The sequence below is a fragment of the Oryzias latipes genome, chromosome 14 (assembly GCF_002234675.1).
Source record: "Oryzias latipes chromosome 14, ASM223467v1".
NCBI classification, from domain to species: Eukaryota; Metazoa; Chordata; class Actinopteri; order Beloniformes; family Adrianichthyidae; genus Oryzias; species Oryzias latipes.
This window is the reverse complement of record NC_019872.2, coordinates 513,528-534,130: the sequence shown is the minus strand read 5'-3', so window position 1 is coordinate 534,130 and position 20,603 is coordinate 513,528. Positions and strand designations below refer to the sequence as shown.

Sequence of the window (20,603 nt, the reverse complement as noted above, 5' to 3'; positions counted from 1 at the left end):
ACCTACCGGGAGCATGGTGGCTTATAAAGGAGCTCAGGAGGAGCTTGAAACACTGATTGACTCTGGTTCAGATGGAGATCTGATCTCACAGGAGGTGGTAAGCAGACTTAGGATTCCTGTTGAGGCTCTGTCTCCTGCCCTTCTCATCCATGCCATAAACGGGTCCATTATTCACACTGTTACAGCACGTACTGTGAATGTTAAGGTGACTGTGTCAGGAAACCACTCTGAACTCATGAGGTTTTATGTAGTGAACTCTCTGAAACCTCAAGTGATATTGGGTTTTCCCTGGTTGTGTAGACACACACCTCATATTGACTGGACTTCAGGACGTGTGTTGTCCTGGAGTTCTTACTGTCTGCCAAATTGTACAAAAGCTGCCTCTGTTCGTTCCTCACTTCAGAAACCTCTTTCTGAACCTCTAGATCTCAGTTCGGGTTCTCCTGCTTATCATGACCTTGGTGCAGTGTTCAGCAAGATTCGCGTGGCTGCACCCCTCCACAGACTAACATCAGCTAAGGTACGTTTTATCTGGGACGAGGGGGCAGATAGGGCATTTACCGAGCTGAAAAGACGTTTCTCTACAGCTCCCATCTTAACTCAGCCTGACACCTCCAAACAATTCATTGTGGAGGTGGATGCGTCTGAGACAGGAGTGGGGGCTGTTTTGTCTCAGAGAGCGTCTGATAATAAAGTTCATCCCTGCGCATTTTTCTCCTGCAAGCTCACTCCTGCAGAAAGAAACTACGACATTGGGAACAGAGATCTACTTGCCGTCAAACAGGCTCTTGAGGAGTGGCGTCACTGGCTGGAGGGGGCTGAAAGACCATTTCTGGTGTGGACTGACCACAAAAACCTGGAGTATATCCGGACTGCCAAGCGTTTAAACCCTCGCCAGGCGCGGTGGGCCTTGTTTTTCGACCGCTTCAACTTTACTCTCTCTTATCGGCCTAGCAGCAAAAATACCAAGCCTGACGCTTTGTCCCGTGTTTATCAGAGAGAGGAAGGAGGGGAGTCTTCTACATCCAGCACCATTGTTCCCCTCTCGTCTGGTTTTGGGGGCTACCCGGTGGTCTTTGGAGCGCAGAGTCAAAGCTTCGGTTCCAGACCCCACTAGCATCCCATCTGGTTGTCCCACAGAGTGTCTGTATGTCCCTTCTCATCTACGACAGTCGGTCCTGAAATGGGGGCATTCGTCATCATCAGCCAAGGAATTGGCAGTTTTAGTTTCGCAACATGTGTTCCGTCTGCATGGCTGTCCGCAGAACATAGTCTCGGATCGAGGACATCAGTTTATAGCTTCCTTTTGGAAGGAGTTCTGTAAATTGTTAAGGTCAGTTCAAGCTCTGGTTTCCACCCTCAGACCAACGGCCAGGTGGAGAGGTTCAACCAGGATCTCGAGACCACTCTACGGGCTATATGCTCTAAGAACCCCAACACCTGGTCATCTCAACTACCCTGGGCAGAATACTCTCACAACTCAATCGTCAATACCACTGGTTTTTTACCCTTTCAGGCAGCCTATGGTTACCAACCACCCCTCTTTCCACACCAAGAGCAGAAAGCTACTGTTTCGGGTCCTGCAGCATTTGTACGGCGCTGCCGACAAGTCTGGGAGAGTTTTCGGCACAAGCTGTTAAGGAACCAGGAGAGGTTTACAGGAGTTGCTAAACGCCGGAGAACTGCTGCTCCCATGTAAAAGGTGGGAGATAAAGTATGGCTCTCCTCCATGGACGTCCCACTGAAAGGGGGTTCACGTAAGCTCATGCCTCGCTACATCGGACCGTATCCTATTGTTGGAATCATCAACCCTGTGGCCGTCAAGCTTCGTTTGCCACGGACCCTCAGCTGCCAGCTGCATTCCCCCCTCCTCCCTCTGTGTTCTCACCAGGCTTATTAGCTGTTCACTATTTTCAATTATTGTGTTTGGTTATTTAAGCTTCTGTCTTTGTGGTTCTGTTGTCGCAGTGTCCTGTTTAGTCCTGTCTGTTCTCACTTGGTTAGGAGTATGTTGGTTATTAAAAATTTTTGACTTCCAAACTCCTTGGATTCGAGTCCTTCCTGCTCCTGGGTCCTTTCTGGTTACGAGCCGTAACAGTATGTTATGTCAATTTTTCCGAGAACGAAGAAAAGTACATACATTCTCATTTTAAGAAGAAAAGTACAGCAGAAGGAGAGAAAGAGATGTTAGGGGAGAAACAGAGAAGTAGTGAGGAGGAGGAAGATGAGACAGAGCAGCATCATCCTCAGCTAGCATGAAAGACAGAAGATAGTGCGGAAGATGAGACGGCAACAGACGAGGGACAGTCAGCATCATTGGTCTGAGAAACAAAGCAGAACTTAGCAAAAGGACCTCGACCTGTTCCTGGACCAACAGGTGAAGTTAGAATTATGTTGCCCTAATAATAAAACTGTTTCATGTTTATTATTCTAAATAGAAATGTCTACAGATATAATTAATATTTACCATGGAACGGTATCATTATTATTATTTCAGAACAACTGATTTGACTTTTTTTCATTATCTCCCAGTGAAGAGCCGAACACCCCAAGCAGACACAGCTAAGCACTAAATAGAAACAAAATAAATCAAAATATATCAGTAGGCATTTAACTCTGTTACTTTTCTAAAGGCTTTTTTACTCCTTTTAGTAGAATGAATTTTGAAAATATAGCTAATGGCTGATGGCCCCCATGAAAATTTCCAGATGTGACCCTGCTGCACGATGGCGCAGTGGTTAGTGTTTCTTGCCTCACAGTGAGAAGGCCTCGGTTGGAGTCCCGGCTGGGACCGTTCTGTGTGGAGTTTGGATGTTCTCTATGGAAGTTTTTCTATAGCATAATTAAAAATACGTCAATACCAGAAATGCTTCTTCATTTTCAAAATGAAGATGCATTTGTTGACTCAAAATGAAGAAGAAAAAAACAATCTGCCAAACCGCTTTTTCTATTTCTTCTTCAACATCGCTTATTCTGTCACTTAATTATAATGATAAAGAAAATGGTATTTGACATTTCATTTTCAAAAAGTTCTCTGGTAATTGTAAATGTCTAAGGCGAAGTTAAAATTGGCGGGTAGGGAGCTAAAAGGACATCTGCTGCTTGCTGGCAGTGATGGATAAGTTTTTTAGCATCACTCTTAGAAAGTATATTTCTGATCTTAGCTACATTGCACAGTTGAAAAAAATGCAGTTTTACACGCCTGAGATATGTGAGCCTTAAATGATAAATCCTGGTCAAATAAAACCCCAAGGTTTCTAACTGTGGAATTGGGGGCTATACTTATGCCATCCAGGGAGACCATCTGAGCAGACAGAGCATCTCTGAGGTTTTTAGGACCAAGTATAATGACCTCAGTTTTTTCTGGGTTCAAGAGGAGGTAATTAATTGTCATCCAGGTCTTGATGTCACTGATGCAGGCATTCAGTTTCTCTATCTGGTCATTCTGGTCAGGTTTCATGGATAAATACAACTGCGTATCGTCGGCATAACAATGAAAATTAATGCTGTGTTTCCTGACTATGTTTCCTAGGGGTAGCAAATAAAGCGTAAACAGGATCGGTCCTAAAACTTAGCCCTGTGGGACTCCGTAGCCAACTCGAGTGCACTGAGAGGAATGTCCATTTACATTAACAAACTGATATCTATCGAACAGATAGGATTTAAACTGCTGGAGAGCAGATCTATGCTCTAATCTATGGAGTAAAATACTGTGGTCGATAGTGTCAAAGGCTGCACTGAGGTCCAACAGGACCAGAATAGAAAGTAGTCCCTTTTCTGAGGCCAATAACAAGTCATTAGAGACTCTAACTGGTGCAGTTTCCGTACTGTGGTGAGGTCTAACAGGACCAGAATAGAAAGTAGTCCCACAGAACGGTCAGATAAGGTTCTTCTAAGCTGTTTCTTATTCACTGGGGCAGTAGCATGTTCTAATGTAAACTGGAAGGTAATCATAAAGTGATCAGAAATGATGGGGTTAAGAGGAAGGACACTCAGCTGGGTGATCTCTATACAATGGGTTAGAACAAGGTCCATGGTGTGCTTGTGACAGTGAGTGGGTTCATTCACACTTGATCGACCTGGCCGTGCGCATCGATGGGTTGGGTGAAACCAACATCGTCTAATAAAGCTGCAAAAGCATTTCCTAGACAGTCACTGGGGTCATCAACGTGAATATTAAAATCCTCTATTATTAAAATTTGATCAGAATCTAAAACAATAATCGATAGGAAGTCGGAAAACTCAGTTAAAAATTCTGAATATGGGCCCGGGGGGGTGATAAATAATTATGAATAAAACTGGTTTTCGAGTCTTCCTGTTTGGGTGATTTATAGAAAATATGATGCTTTCAAAGGAGTCATAAACATTTTTAATTTTAGGGCTGAGAAGTAAGCTAGACTGTGATAATACTGCCAAACCACTTCCTTTCCCTGAAATCCTGGATTTCTGATAGTTATTGGAGGTGGTGGTGGGGGGGGGGGGGGGGGGTGCTTCATTCAGTCTAACATAGTCATCCTGTTGGAGCTAAGTTTAATCATTATGATGTCATGTAGCCGGGGTGGCTGGTTCGCCGTTTGGCTCTGCTCAGTTTATTGTATAATATTTTGTTTTTTACTATTTTCACGAGGACCATCGAGTCTCTTCTGGTGTATAATCGCGAGGAGTTGTTAAACATTAGAAAAAACTTTGACTCATGCATACTTTACAACACCAAACCCACGTCAGACTCATTCTACCTGTCGGCAAATGTGCCAGACTGTTTCCTCCGCATCAAGGCGCTGATCCCCAAAAAGCGCAAACGCTGTGGAGTACGATCTGGTCGACTTGTGGAACTGAAAGCCTGGCTGTCACGTTCAGTGGGCATGTTGTGTCCCTCCTCAATTCCTCTGGATTATATGGACTGCTACAAGCGGTATCTCTCTCGGCGCACGTCTTTTCCTGTCGGCGTTTGGCTGCAACCCATAGTTGGACAGCTGGAGGTGGTCTGCACGTTGCGCCCGAGCCGCTCCTTCCGGGCTTCAGGTCGAGTCATCCCAGGTAACCTCAGCCGGGCAGCTTCAGCGACGGGGGTGATTTCAATTAACTGTGCTCTTCTGAATGCAAGGTCTATTGGAAATAAGACTTTTGCTTTGCAAGATTTTTTCAAGTCCGAGGGACTTGATTTGTTGTTTTTGACGGAAACGTGGATCAAATGTGGATCAACACCGGTGAGTCAGTCAACTTTTTGGAGCTTTTACCCCCTGACTGCACTTTTATTAATGCTCCACGGACCACAGGTCGTGGCGCAGGCCTAGCCACGGTCCTGAAGAACGGTTTTGATCTCAAGATTTTATCTCCTGCGTCTTTCTCCTCATTTGAACTGAGCTGCTTTGAGCTCCGGCAGGCACACCCAATATTATGCGCTGTTGTGTACAGGCCACCTAAGCCCAACATGAACTTTATTGAGGAATTTTCAAACTTCTTGGCCGATATGCTGACTCAATATGACAAACTGTTGGTTGTTGGGGACTTGAATGTACATGTTTGTTGCCCTTTAAAGCCAATGGTGAAAGACTTTCCAAACTTAGTCAAGGCTTTTAATTTAACACAGCATGTCACTGCTCCCACTCACATACGTGGACATACTTTGGACCTTGTGCTATCATATGGTTTTCCAGTGGACAATATCTCGGTGGGTGCCAATGTATTATCGGACCATAGTCCTGTTATGTTTGCTTTCAATATGCACCACAATGTGAAAGTCTCTGGTCCCGTTCGTCTGAGTCGCCCCATTAGAACTGAGACCGCTTCTACTTTCCCTCCTCTCTTCAATGCATCAATGCTGTCTCACGATTGTCCTCATGCAGTCAGTGGCACAGAAGAGTTGATGAATTCTTTTATTTCAACATGCAGCAAAGTCTTAGACTCAGATGCTCCATTAACAGCCACTCACCAGAAACGGAAGCTGGAGCCATGGCTCAATGAAATTACGCGGGACGCTCGGCGTCTGTGCCGTAGAGCAGAGCACAAATGGAAAAAGGATCACCTGCGGGTCTCACATGACATTCTTAAAGACAGTTGGAGGAAATACCAAGATACCATTAAGGCCGAAAAAGCTAAGTATTTATCCAGCTTGGTTTTAGAAAATGTAACAAAGCCCCACATTCTTTTTAAAACTATTGGTTCTGTTTTTAACCCCAATCCATCTTCCACTCTACAGATGACAAATGAAATGGTGGAAAGTTTTTTTTTCTTTATTAACAACAAGGTAGCTGCTATTAGGGCAAATATTTCCCCATGCACTTCATTCTTAAAATCTCCTCTGGTGCAGGACTCTGTTGGTTTTACCCAATTTAAGTCGGTGTCAGGGTCTGAACTGACTGGGATTGTTAATAAGTTAAAAGCAACATCTTCTCCCTTGGATCCAGTCCCACCTTGCTTTTTTAAACAGGTTTGGGCACACTTAGCACTTTAGTCACAGAGATCGTCAATAGCAGCCTGTCATCAGGTCTTGTCCAAACCTTCTGCAAAAAAGCTGTTGTTGAACCTCTACTTAAAAAGCCGGGTCTGGATCCAACATGCTTGGCCAACTATCGACCAATTTCAAAGCTGCCATTGGTGACTAAAATTTTGGAAAGTGTGTAATGGCACATCTGCAACTTTATTTGGATGATAGTGGGATTTTAGACACTTTTCAGTCAGGCTACAAGACATTTCATAGCACAGAGTCTGCTCTTTTGAAAGTTTTTAATGATCTTTATTTAATCACAGACTCTGGTAATTCTGCTATTTTAGTACTTTTAGACTTGACTGCTGCTTTTGACACAGTGGATCACACAACTCTTTTAAACCGCCTTGAATATTGGGTGGGAGTTAGGGGAACTGCCCTGAACTGGTTTAAATCTTACCTCTCTGAGCGGTCCTTTATAGTTAGGCTGGGGGACTCCACTTCTTCCTCTACTCCAATACTTTCTGGAGTTCCCCAGGGTTCAATTTTAGGCCCTGCACTTTTTTCTTTATACCTGCTTCCTTTAGCTGAAATTTTTAAGAAGCATGGCTTGTCAAATCATTTTTATGCAGATGACTGTCAACTGTACATGCCCATTGTTAAAAATAATGGAAGCAGCCCACTGACACCCTTACTTAACTGTCTGGGGGACGTCAAAGATTGGTTGGCCCAGAACTTTTTAAAACTTAATGAGGAGAAAACAGAGGTCATAATATTTGGACCCAAAGCCAATCTTGACTTGGAGCCCATTCAGCATCATGTGAGGCCCACAGTCACCAACCTTGGCGTCATCGTGGACAGTGATTTTAAATTTGATAAACAAATAAATGGCGTTTTAAAATCAAGTTTTTATCATTTGTGGCTTGTATCTAAAGTTAAACCCTTTTTATCTTTTAAGATTTTTGAGCAGGTCGTGCACGCTTTTATCTCTTCACGACTGGACTACTGCAATGCACTTTACACTGGGGTTTCCCATAAGGCACTTTCCCGGTTGCAGTTAGTCCAGAACTCTGCTGCACGACTTTTAACAGGAACCAAAAAATATGAGCACATCACACCTATTCTTGCGTCTTTGCACTGGCTTCCTGTTAATTTTAGGATTATTTTAAAATTGTATTGTTTGTTTTTAAAGCTCTACATGGACTGGCTCCAAAATACATCTCTGACCTCATTCAGATTTATAAACCAGCTCGTGCTCTGAGGTCAGAGGGCCAGCTCCAGCTTGTGGAGCCCATGACGAGGCTCAAAATGAGGGGAGACAGAGCGTTCTCTGTTGTCGGCCCTAAGCTGTGGAACGCTCTGCCATTGCATGTAAGAACAGCGCCCTCTGTGGAGTGTTTTAAATCCCGTCTTAAAATGCATTTTTACTCTCTAGCTTTTAACACTGCATGAGTTGTGTGGTCCTCTGTGTTTTTATCTGTATTATTTTTTTAATCTATATTTATCTGTGAATCAAAGAGGTTCATTGTGTCTATAAATTATACTGTGTACTTAAATCATACAATAATACAATCATCTGTTTTTAACCCTTGTGCTATCTTAGATGACCCCCCCCTTACATTGACGTGTTATTCCTACCATGACAAAGCTGGATAAAGGGGGAAAGATTTCAAGTAATCCATAGACACCAGTGAAAAACACAAATCATTGAACAAAAAAGTTTCAGAGCACTATCTAGTGGGTCAAGATGACCCAACTCCCAACGTTAAAGTGCCTAGGATAGCAGAAGGGTTACAGACGTCACAGACCACCACCTGATGACGACCCTGACGAAGGCGGAAGGTATTCCACTGAAACATGTAGGTACATTTTATAAAATACAAACAAACCAGTTTCTGATAAAAAAAATAATTTAAGTAAGCAGTATATTTATCTGTGTTTTTATCTTGTTTTTACCTTGTTTTTATTTTATTTTTATCCACTTTACTTTTGTACTTTGTTTTTATTTTGTTTGGTAATCTTTTGTCTGGTTTTTGGTCACTGTACAGCACTTTGGAAACTGCCTGTTTGAGAAATGTGCTATATAAATAAAGTGGATTGGAGTCTCGGGTGCTCTGCTCTCTGCAGTGGTAGGGCTGTCGACCCATGATCGTAAGATTGCAGGTTCAATTCCCGCCTTGCACGCCCATGAGTCAATGCGTCCTTTGGCAAGACACTGAACCCCACCTTGCCTCAGGTGGTGGGTGGGCGCCTGTGTTCGGCAGCGGAGCCACCACCAGTGTGTGTGTAAATGTGTGTGTGACTGGGTGAATGGGTCTGTGACTGTAAAGCGCTTTGGGCCTTGTAGGTAGAAAAGCGCTAAATAAGTATACACCATTTACCATTTATGCTTCCTCCCAACCGGTACAAACCCTCTCTGTGTTCCGGCTGCTTGGAAGGCGCTTGGGTGCTAACTGGGTTAGCCCTGGTAATGCGGCCCGCGCTATGAGTAACGATCTAGCGAGAGTATGGTCATCTTTGTCTGATTTTAGAAGAAGGATTATGTTGGCTGAGTTCATGTTAGGTGGCAGTGATTGGCTTTCCTTGATAAATATGACCATTTTATAGTTACAATGGGAAGCAATTAACTCACCCAGTGAGGGCCTTTGGGCAAGACTTTTGTAAAACTCTTTTATGTGTTAACATTAATGAATTTCTGTTGAAGATACAAGAAGAAAAATTTGGCAACAAAATCCCCCCCTATTTCATCGAACCCATTTTCTTGTCAAGTGGGGGTTCTGAGCGCTTGCTTGTGTCTTTGGAGCTCCACTCGGACTCAAAGCCACCAGAGACAGAGTTGACACTATTAATAGCTGCTCACAAAATTCTTTATAAAACTCAGCAGGAAAGCCATCAGGGCCTTGTGGTTTGTTGTTAGTTGTTCCCATGTTCCCAAGTTACCTGGAAATGGCATTACATGAGCTAATTGAGTTTTATTTTGCTTTTTGATTTGTCTACAAAGAGATTGCAGCTTGCTTGCTTACCGTCACAATTACATCATTTCTGAACTTCATCTTAACCCTTGTGCTATCTTAGATGACCCCCCCGCCTTCCATTGACGTGTTCTCCCTATCATGACAAAGGTGGATAAAGGTGGAAAGATTTCATGTAATCCATGGACACCAGTGAAGATCACAAATCACTGAAGAAAAAAGGTTCAGCGCACTGTCTAATGGGTCTAGATGACCCAATGTTAAAGTGCCTCGGATAGCACAAGGGTTACACCAGTTTTAAAGTTATGTGGTTTGTTTCAAAAAAGGGTCCAAATTATATTATATATTCCTGCGACAAACTAAAGCCATTTGTTATTTGTATTAATGGCCAACCCGGTCTCATCCTAAAATGTGTAGTAGCTACATTTGTCCAAATGGAAATGCGTGAGAGTTTTACAAAAACGCCCTCCAAACTGTGAGGCGGATACGTTTCATTTTTCTATTCATTTTCCACGAGCCTTCTCAGGATCACGTGACTTTGGAGGTTTGGCCTGCCGTGAGCAAAAAACATGGCGGATGCACGTTCATTTTTCGGTGGAATATCCCATAAAATAAGATATTTTGAGGACTAATTTTTATTTTGACAACATTTCTAGTGAGAAATATACCATTTTCTTTTAAAATATGTTTTCATTTTGGACATACAGTTTGTAGTTTGCTTGTTTCGTTCAACTTTTTCTCCTAAAGGCTCTGTTACGTTGGAGAAACACGTTAACTTTCATTCATATCTGCAGACGTGTGCGTGGGTCACGTGACTAATTCGATTCTCTTTTTTTCCGCAGAAAATGCAATAAAATAGGAGTGATTGTGGACTAATTTATTTTTGAAAACATTTCTAGCAGTATATATCCCCTTTATTTTCGTAATATCCATTCATTGCAGACATGCAGTTCGTAGTTTGTTACGTTCAACTTTTCCTCAAAGGATCTGAAGGCGTTTGATCTTTTCCATAAATATATGCGGGCTGATGTGGGTCACGTGACGTGACCTGAGTTTCTATTTTTTCATATAGAAGATCTCGTAAAAAGGTACGTTGCTATTTATTAATTATTTTTATTTACATTTCTACGGATCCGTGTATAGGTTTCATGCTGTGTTGTTGCGACTTTGAAGGACATTTAAACAAACAGGAAGAATGTTGTTCAGGAACGGACTGGAGAGTTCTCTAAATTTACTTAGCGATTTGTTTTATTCAATATTCTTTTACATGTTAAAGTATTCACACTACAAGTCTAAATGCTGTGTACAATGTCTGATCTTTTCCATCATATCTGTGGGCTGATGTGGGGTCATGTGACGCAATTTCTTTTTTTTCCCTTGGAAAAAAAATCTCGTAAAATAAGATCGTCTGATGTTTAATATTTACGTTTAATAACATTTCTAGGGACCGATGTACTCTGTCGTAACGTCCATGCAAGCATATTTTTTCAACATCAACTAGTTGAGTTAAGAAATACACTGTAAATAAAAAAAAAAAAAGACGTTTGGCTCTAAACTGGTTTTGTGATTGGTCCCACGTTTATCGGGAAGGTTAAGTTCTAAAAATAAACCCAGCGACAAGCAGGTGTTAATTTTTATTTTTTACAGAAATTAAGGTTTCCATTATTAATGCAAACTTTTTGTTTTGCAGGTACTTAAAGAAACAAAACATCACATGTTTCTCAGAGGGAAGGTATCATGTCGCAGAGGAAACGACAGATTGCTATGGAGTTATTTCAGTCTCAATAATCAGAAATGCACACAACCGGTTTTACAAATACACACGCTCCGATTCACAAATGTCATTTTATGCAAACGTGAAAAATAAATTCGGAAATACACACCCTGTGTTTCACAAATGCACACTAAATGTTTTACAAATGCACAATAAGTGTTTCTCACAAATGTGCACACTGTTTTTCACAAAAACATTTTAGAAATTCACAATAAATGTATCAGAAATGCACAGTAAGTGCTTCACAAACGTGATTTTTAGTTACACATGTGATGTGAACTCACAGATCATTCGAATTGCAGACCGTGCATTCAAAATCCCGTTCTCGTTTGTGAATCTCCCCGTGTGTGTGAGAGATTTTTCTACGGTGAATATTGAGACTCATCTGACGGAGCAGGCTGCCTAATGTCACCATTGGCTAATGAATCTGTCAATCAAACTCATTGCAAAGCAGGCGGGTTCGCTTTGAGCCAATCGAATGGCCCCTTACACTTTCTCCATGCTTTCTGCGGGTGGCAAAAGCCCCGCCCTTATTTGATTCTGTACCAGTCGGTCGTTAGCGTGTTAGCCTTAGCATGGCTTGTCGGTTTATTGCCTTCGGTTGTCAAAAATTACTGGCTTGTGCAACTTTTCAGTGGACCTGGAAGCAAGGCAACAGTGGTTGAATGCAGTTGACAGAATCCATCGAACTCTGTACTGGTCATGAGATTTACAATGAATGTTTCACTCGGGATCGTTTGTACGTTATTCTCAGTCTTAGCTTTCATGCTAGCGTCATTTCAACACTCAGACACGGTTCCCTTCGGTCTTGATCATCTGAAGGTGGAGGAGAAAAATCTTTAACTTCCACAGTAGGTTCTGTGGAGAAACTGTCATCACTTTGCTCCGTACCACGCAGTGGGACTACATTACCTCAAGTTCATCTCACTGTCAATCACAGACGCCCAATATACACCTCCCCTGCTCAGCCCAAAGTCACTTTGCTGGACCTTAATTTTATTTTTTTAATAACTCAAATGTCATAGATTTTATATTGTAACCATATACATATACACCTCTTGGCCAGGTCACCCTTGCAAAAAAGATCCTCATCTCTCTGGGTTTTATAACTGGTTAAATACTACACAACAAAAGATGATCATAGAACAACAAAGTGCAAACATTCACCCTTTATTGCAGAGTAAAATTCAATGAAAACATGGACAGATTCAAACATCAAAATTTAAGCAAATGTGGGATCTCTACTGATTTGAATTTTATTTAAACTGGAACTAATTTTCATAACATCCTTACATACAATGAAGTCCCTTGAACAATACAGCAGTATTGATTTGAACTCTGTCTTGCTCCCCTCAGTCTCTCTTCTTCTGTATGTAATTATGTGGCCTAAATTAAGTTCTAAACAAACAGGACAGTAAAGATGTAGGTCCACTCCCAAACGGTCTGAATTAAACAATGGGTTGATGTCGTCTTGCAGTTCCAACATTTGTGGACCCAGAAGGGGACTGTCCAATACCAGGACATTGATCCCAGGATGAGGTTCAGCCATGGATCCACTCTCCTCCCGTTCAATCTCTGGAACCAGCATACCCTGACAAAAAAAAAAAAGATACTGTTTATGAACAGCACTGTTTTTTTTTATGTTTTAGATTATGTAGGAACAGAGACCCACTAATAATGACTTATGGAGATATGAGGTCTTCCTGCCAGAAACAATAACTGTTTTTAATTTGCAAATAAGTGACTCTTAACAAAGTAGTGACATTAGTACATCTGATGGCTCATAATGCCATGTATTGTGATGCATTTTGAACTTGCAGATGTGCTATTCTCCCTACTTGATTTAAAAACCAAACAATTTAGGGAAATAGTTTGCACCACACAACAATAATACTTTTCATTCATTTTTGATGAAAATTCCTTGTAGTCATTGTGATTTCATTATACTGTTCTTGATACTTTCCACTTTAGTCGAACTGCACACAAATCAGTTGTCCAGTACAGTGAGATTAAATAAAGCAGGGTTTTTCAACCAGTTTGCCGCGGCACACTAGTGTGCCGTGGGAGATGGTCAAGTGTGCCGTGGGATATTGCCCTACTTCACTGATCTAAAAACATTTTCTATCTCCAGGATGTCAGCTCTTTGTTCATCTAAACAGGCACTGATAAAACACTGAGAAGTTAGGAATATGAAAGATCTTAAAATGACTTTTTCTTTGTGTTTATTTAATTTTATAAAATACATTTTGATAAGATTGACGGTACCGCGATTTAGCTGCAGCTATAACTGTGTAAGGAAAAGTCCCGCCCCTTTAACTGTCTCCGCCAATCATTCTTGAAGGTTTAGTCACATGTCATCAGTCTGACCAATCAGAAGTGCTTAAAGTTTTCCCTTCCTTGTTCTTAATTCTGCTGATAAAGTCGCTCAGTTATAACAAAAATACCAGCTAAAGCTCGTCTTTAGCGGTGTAACTTTCCACAGATTCCGGTGTCAGACCGTGGAACAAGAGAACAAAGGTTGAAAAACACTGAAATAAAGCACTTACCCGGGGATCAGAAACAGGGTTCTGGGTCAAGCCCAACTGCCACAGCTGATTTGGTGTCATGCTTTGCTCCGTCCTGATTGGATGGGTGTCCCACGCGTCACTAAAGACATCCAAACTGGCCTGAATGCATGGTAGGAAAATATAGTGGCAGCAGAATACGTGATGTTACCGATATTGAGCAAGTCTTGGTCCTCAGGAGAGTGCAAGATGTTGTAGTATAAACCAGTAACACTCATGAAGACATCACACCAGAGGGGCTCAATTCTGTATTTGGAAAAAAGCAAAAAGAAATATTATATTGTATGAATTTTTTTTAATACATCATTCACTTTTATGTATATATTAAAGCGTCTAAAACTAGGTTCAACTCACCGTTGATTGTGTGTACACTTTTGCTGCAATGAAGCTGTTTGTGTCAGTTCTACGTACTGTGAGCATTAACTCGGCTATGCCCACATGTTCTCCTCCGTGATCTCCTCTCACCCTGACAATAACATGAAAATCATGTCTCAAACACATAATTACAAATGCATCGCCAATACGGTACACATCAATTTAAAATGTAATGTTCTTATGTATGTTGCCAATAAGTAGAATTTCTAGGTTAGACAAATTGCAGGAGTGGGTTACATGTATCACTGGGGAAAAAAATGAGGTGAGAGAGACTGTTAAGGGGGGGTAAAATGTTATTCATGAGGGGAAAGTTTTAGAGTTGCCTTTGTTTTCAGAGGAGTCTAAAAAAAGTTATTTTATTTTTGTACAAATAACCAAGTGCTTATACTATAAGCATACTTATATGTGAATAAAAGATTTCTTTATGAATAACATGAATACCTCAGAGGTAATCCATACACGTTCACAGCGTCACTGAAGAAGGCCAAGTCTGCACATTTGTTGTCTGCTATCTTCAGGTGCAAGATCTATGGAATACAAGTACAAATACTTTCAACTGACAGATATTTACAGGGGCAAAAATGCTAAATTCCCAATTGATAAAACAGTAATACAATAGGATGATAAAATATCAAATAGAATAGAATAGAAAGGTATTTAGGATGTCACGCTTCAGTAATTCCTAGAGAATAAATAAAAACATGACAAACATGGATTAGATTATTTAGCTGTCTGAGATTAAATTACATAATTTTCAAATATTAGAAAGGGGAATTTTTTAAAACACTCTTGCTATGATAACTTGAGCTTGTAGTAAAGAACAGCTTTAAAAAAATCAGAGACAAGACACTGATCACAGGAAGCCTGTGTGTAATATTTACAGTAACTTCTACTCTAATCACTGTTGACTGCAGATTTCTCCCATCCACCCTTTCTGTGACTACTTATTGACTACAAAACAGCCTAAAAACATAATGTTTGGGATTCTTGTCATTACGTCATTGGAAGTAAAGATACGGGGATTTTAGTGGCTGTTACTCTGACACAATCACACAGGGCTTTTCAGCACAATACGGGTTCTAACGTTAGAAACTTAATGAGACTTCTTTCATTCACAGTGGATTCACGTCTGTTATATTTTAAAAATGCAGTTTTCATGAATGTCATATGAATTAACTTTGTTGCACATATCCACCCCGTCTTAAAGTCTGGGTTGTGAAAAGACTGTGTCTAACTTTAAGCCGGATCGCGTTTACATAAAGGCAGCACACGGAACAGCTAACTTACTAGCTTGTTAGCATAGCATAGCATGGTTTAAACAAATCCCCGTCTCCAAATCAATACTTTTTATTAAACTTTCTGTGCTGCTGTAAATCCGGCATGTTTTTCCCCTTAGTTCCTTATGAATCATGATAAGAACCTACATTGGCTGTATATCTAGCTTGAACCGACACCGGCTTAAACTTCACTCACACTCACACACAGGGCAGGCAGCACAATAATTGAGTCGAAAGCCGGCTAGTTTCGAGGTCCCTGGTTGGTTGTAGTTACTCGTGTTGTGTGAAGAGCTGGTATGCCAAGTATAAAACTTGACAAAACCATCATTAGTCCTCCCCCGCTTTCATAAAAAATATGACCGCATAGGCTAAGCTAAGCTAAGCTAATATGCCGTGGGGGTACTCTGCAAACGACTCGGCTGAAGTGTTCATAAAGCATTCACACATGTCACTTGACTAAGGAGAACGCTTCAACTTAGTATTCAATAACATTACAGGACGTACAACGAGCGAATGATCAAATAAATGCATTACTTACGGGCTGAGACTGATCCCGTTCAGAAGACCTCTCCGCCATGTTTGCCGCCCGCGTCCTCCCAACTGCTGTGCTGAACAGCTCCCTCCCTCGTCAGTTGAGAGTGAAGAGTGTAAGGGGCCATTCGATTGGCTAAGAGCGAACCCGCCTGCTTTGCCGATGAGTTTGATTGACAGATTCACTAGCCAATGGTGACATTAGTCGACTCGCTCCGTCAGATGAGTCTCAATATTCACCGTAGAAAAATCTCTCACACACGGGGAGATTCACAAACGAGAACGGGATTTTGAATGCACGGTCTGCAATTCGAATGATCTGTGAGTTCACATCACATGTGTAACTAAAAATCACGTTTGTGAAGCACTTACTGTGCATTTCTGATACATTTATTGTGAATTTCTAAAATGTTTTTGTGAAAAACAGTGTGCACATTTGTGAGAAACACTTATTGTGCATTTGTAAAACATTTAGTGTGCATTTGTGAAACACAGGGTGTGTATTTCCGAATTTATTTTTCACGTTTGCATAAAATGACATTTGTGAATCGGAGCGTGTGTATTTGTAAAACCGGTTGTGTGCATTTCTGATTATTGAGACTGAAATAACTCCATACATTGCAGTTGTTTTTTATACAAACTTTATTGACTGTAACAATTCAAAACAACAATTCCAAACAGCAACAAGAAAGAAACAAACCAGGGGATTATTATGAAATTTTTCACAAAAACATTGAAACTGACACACAGATTGAATTTTTTTAATGCTTTTTTATTGTCAGAGTTTCTTATTGTGTTCATGTTTTGTTTGAACTCATTGATAAAGTTAGAAAAATGCAGGGTATGATTTCTAACTTTGTATTTATGAATGTGCCATATGAATAAAAATAAAAAAAGGTTAATGATGTAGAATTGTTCTTTTTTATGGGATGGACAGTGGGTGAGGCACGACAGATTACAGTAAAACAGTCAAACTGCTACCACAATAGCGTTGAACTTCTGTTGAGAATAATTCATTCATAAATCTGTCTATATATTAGAATATCAGCATCTGGGTCATTTACGTCTATTTTAACGTAAAAGGGGCTAAAAAGAACTAACATCAAACAACAACTACTAATAAATATTATAGGAAATAAGGAAACTAAGTATAAAAAAGTAAAACAAAATAAATGTACACAGTATAATATTTATTATTGTAAATAAAAAAATAAACATGTCTGACTAAGAGTGGGGGTTGAGGTCGGGGGGTTTTTTGTCTCTTTTTTGGAATCCAGCGTAGAGGCCATGACCCCCCCCTGCAAGAAAAGTAGAGAAGGTTCAATCAAACAGTGATAGAAGACAATGGGCTACAGTTTGTTCACTCAGTGCTTACAGGACGACTGTTTTTAATTTGATTAGTGTCAATTATCCTTTGTAGGAAATATTAGTATTATTCAAATATTCATGAATAATTACAATATTACATTGATTTTTAACGCATAGCACAAAAGCATCAAATAATCAATATCTAACAACTTGTAGAACATGAATAATAAAACTTGGACATGCATCCATCATCTACCCCTTTTGTCCTTTTATCGACAAAGAAAATTAGAAAAGATTTATATAATTTTAAATAAATAAAAAAAACAAATTAGGCTGATTATTATTTGGACTCATTTATTTGCGACCAAGCAAAAAAACTGATGGAAATTCATGTTGAAGAGGCACGTTGCTGGATTGTCCGCACGTATTTTAACCATAACCCCACCTTCTTTACTTGCAAACAGGCACTTCAAAATAAATAAATCAATTCATTAATAATATATACAACATAAAACATGACGAGCACTCCATTAACTCCATCTGGGTTTCATAAATAAAATAAAAACGTTTACCACTCAAAACAATCATCAGAACTCTAACACAGTAAATATGCCAAACAAATTAATAAAAAAGCATTTGATTTTTGATTTGATATGGTTTATTTCAAGCAAATTAAGTAGAAATAATACACAACAGCAATATAAACATCAGTTATACATTCATACAGTAACTAATCAAACTTAGGATAATTAGACATATTAATAAATATTGCTTGAAAGGGAGTGGGAGGAAGCGAATTTATATAATCCCACCCCGATTATACTGTAACCATTTTATTACATGATTTATCAATATCCGGTTGCCAGTTTTTATCAGACAGAATTAAAAATCATAAGATATCGATAAAGCACATGACAAAGATGAATTACTTAAGTATTACGTCAAAAATAACTATTTTAGAAATCAACATGGCAAATGCAGATCAGTCATCTGAAATATATGCAGCTTATGTTACTTATAAAAGCCATTCATATGAATAAAACATAATACTATATTATTAAAGCAGACAACACTACTTCAGGAATTTTCATAGCAAAAATTTCATCAAGTATCAAAAGTTAAAAACATGTGCAAAATTATGCTACATTAGGAAAGATTTTTGAATCAATTTATCAAGTTTTGGAGAAAGTGTAGTAATATCATTAAAAGTCAATCAATTTAACAATTTTCAATAAGTGATTAATCATTTGTTTTACCTTTTTTCAAATATTTTTTTTGTATTTTTTTTTTTTTTTATAATAAAGAAATGCTGTAGGGTAAGAGTAAAAAGGGTCCATAACTGTCGATTGTCCAAGGTTGGTATTTCTTCTTTTACTGATAACAGCTGATCTTCTGAGTTTGAACAGAGTTTGTTCTCTTCGATGTTATGTCTGCAGACATTAGATTCAGGTCCATATCCTTCTTCAGCTGATATCAGCGACGGTGAAAGTTGAGGTCAAGTTGTCTGCAGGTCAGAACTCTGCTGTTATTCAGGTGACGTTAAAGTGATGAATCCACGTGTCATATCTCTTGAAATTATTTGGCTCTTTGGTTTATTACTCCACATTATACATTAGAGTTCTACTTTAAAATAGTAATGATGTAAAATAAAAACTGCTCCTTTTTTCTTTAAATGTCTTCATTGCATATTAATCTTTTCCTCCAATCACACGGCTGCATTCTGAAAGATGAAAAGTGTAAACTTGTTTAAGAGATGTTTAAGAGGACTACTGTAAACTAAGATAAATGTGTTAGTTAAAATAAAGTAATAATGCATAGTTATTTTATAATAAAAGACTAAAAAAGACAAATTAATAATACAAAATCCAAATCTTTACAAATTCTGCAAGTATTTTGTCGTATTACTTTTTACTGGTGGAAATGCAAAGAAAAGCGGCAAATTAGAAGAACTGGTTTGAACATGAATTATTGCACAAAGACGGAAAGGTGGGCGTGTCTCCAGGAAAAAGATCCTCATGACAACCAACATGATTTTTGATACGGAGGCTGATGTTGAAGGAGAAAAGAAACGTCAACAGCCAGTGCTGATCAGAACACAATCCAATGTTCTCATCATTTGAATAAATCCTGAAATGTTCATCTGCTGCTGTTTGTCTGCATTTCTTGATGAAATTTTGCTGCAAAATAAACCCATTAACCATCACTGTTCTGTCTGTGATGGAAGAAACGCCAGGGCTACTATGGGAAGATATACGGTAGTCAACATTTTCTTGGAAAGGATTTTTTTAAAATAATATTTTATAGAATCTTTTAATAGTGTGTAAAATGTTTTTAACTACAAAGCATTTTAATTGCATGTTATATGTTTTATATCAACTGTAATGCCCATTAAAAAGAAAATCACAAATAAACTTGAACTGAATTATTTCTTTCTTATTAAAGATTTGAGGAAAAGTGTAAATATAACCACCAGATGAATGATTCTGTATTTTCATATTTCTTTGGAGAAACATTTGTTGAGGATAAAAAAACACAGGAATATCTAAAAAAACATATCATTTTTGCTAACTGTGCAGAAAAATAAGATTGTACCAGGATAGTAAAATGTCAGAAGTTGGCACACTGGTGGACAGCTGTGGGGCTGAAGTGGTGGGAGGATGGATGTCTGAAACAGTTGATGGTTGGACGGCTGAAGCACTGGAGGGCTGCTGGTTTTTCCAACCTTAATGGATGAAAATGATGAAATGATTAGTGTGGTTGTTTTGGTGAGACATGAGCAGATCTGCTGACGGTTCACAAAGTTTCTAATCAAACTAGAGTTCATGCAGATTGAAGATGTCGTGTCATCAAGCTTCCATGAATAATGAGGAACAACAACAGACTGAGGTGAATGTAAAATTATTATTACCAGTATACCTGATACAAGGCCTTCATCCAGGCAAAGCACGTTTGTGCTTGATCGGGGAACTTAGGGGGCACAACATGTGTGGTGAGAGGCGGGACTTTTTGGCAGGTTTGGCAGCAATTTTTGTATCGTCATCGTCAAAATTTAAATGATCATATAACACTGTGAACAGATCAACAATTGGTTAATGACTCTGAGTCACAGATGGTAAATACATACCAATATTACCAAGGCGTTCTCTTTTGGCCTGAAATCTTTGTAGCCCACCTTATATTTGGATGTTTTGGCGGCCACAGCGATCACAGTTGATGCAAGAAGTTGTCGAGCCTCGTGGAAGAGTCAGCTGAAAATAGGAAAAGCAGAATTTTTATGTCTCCAGTTCCCCATTATTATAAGATTTGGGGAAAATATTGCCATATTAATGACAATGGTTGTTAGTTTTACAATTAAATTAAGGTAGCAATTGAAGT

General features: G+C 39.5%; 2 long non-coding RNA genes across 2 annotated transcripts; both read right to left on the bottom strand.

Moving 5' to 3' along the window:
- Positions 1 to 14,156: 14,156 nt before the first annotated feature.
- LOC110014600 lies at positions 14,157 to 15,972 on the bottom strand. The gene is made up of 3 exons (XR_002874617.1): positions 15,928 to 15,972; positions 14,554 to 14,639; positions 14,157 to 14,203 (listed from the first exon to the last, which is right to left on the bottom strand). It is a non-coding gene; the product is annotated as an uncharacterized LOC110014600 (long non-coding RNA).
- An 873-nt stretch (positions 15,973 to 16,845) lies between these two features.
- LOC111948700 lies at positions 16,846 to 20,328 on the bottom strand. The gene is made up of 2 exons (XR_002874659.1): positions 19,821 to 20,328; positions 16,846 to 17,218 (listed from the first exon to the last, which is right to left on the bottom strand). It is a non-coding gene; the product is annotated as an uncharacterized LOC111948700 (long non-coding RNA).
- Positions 20,329 to 20,603: the final 275 nt, after the last annotated feature.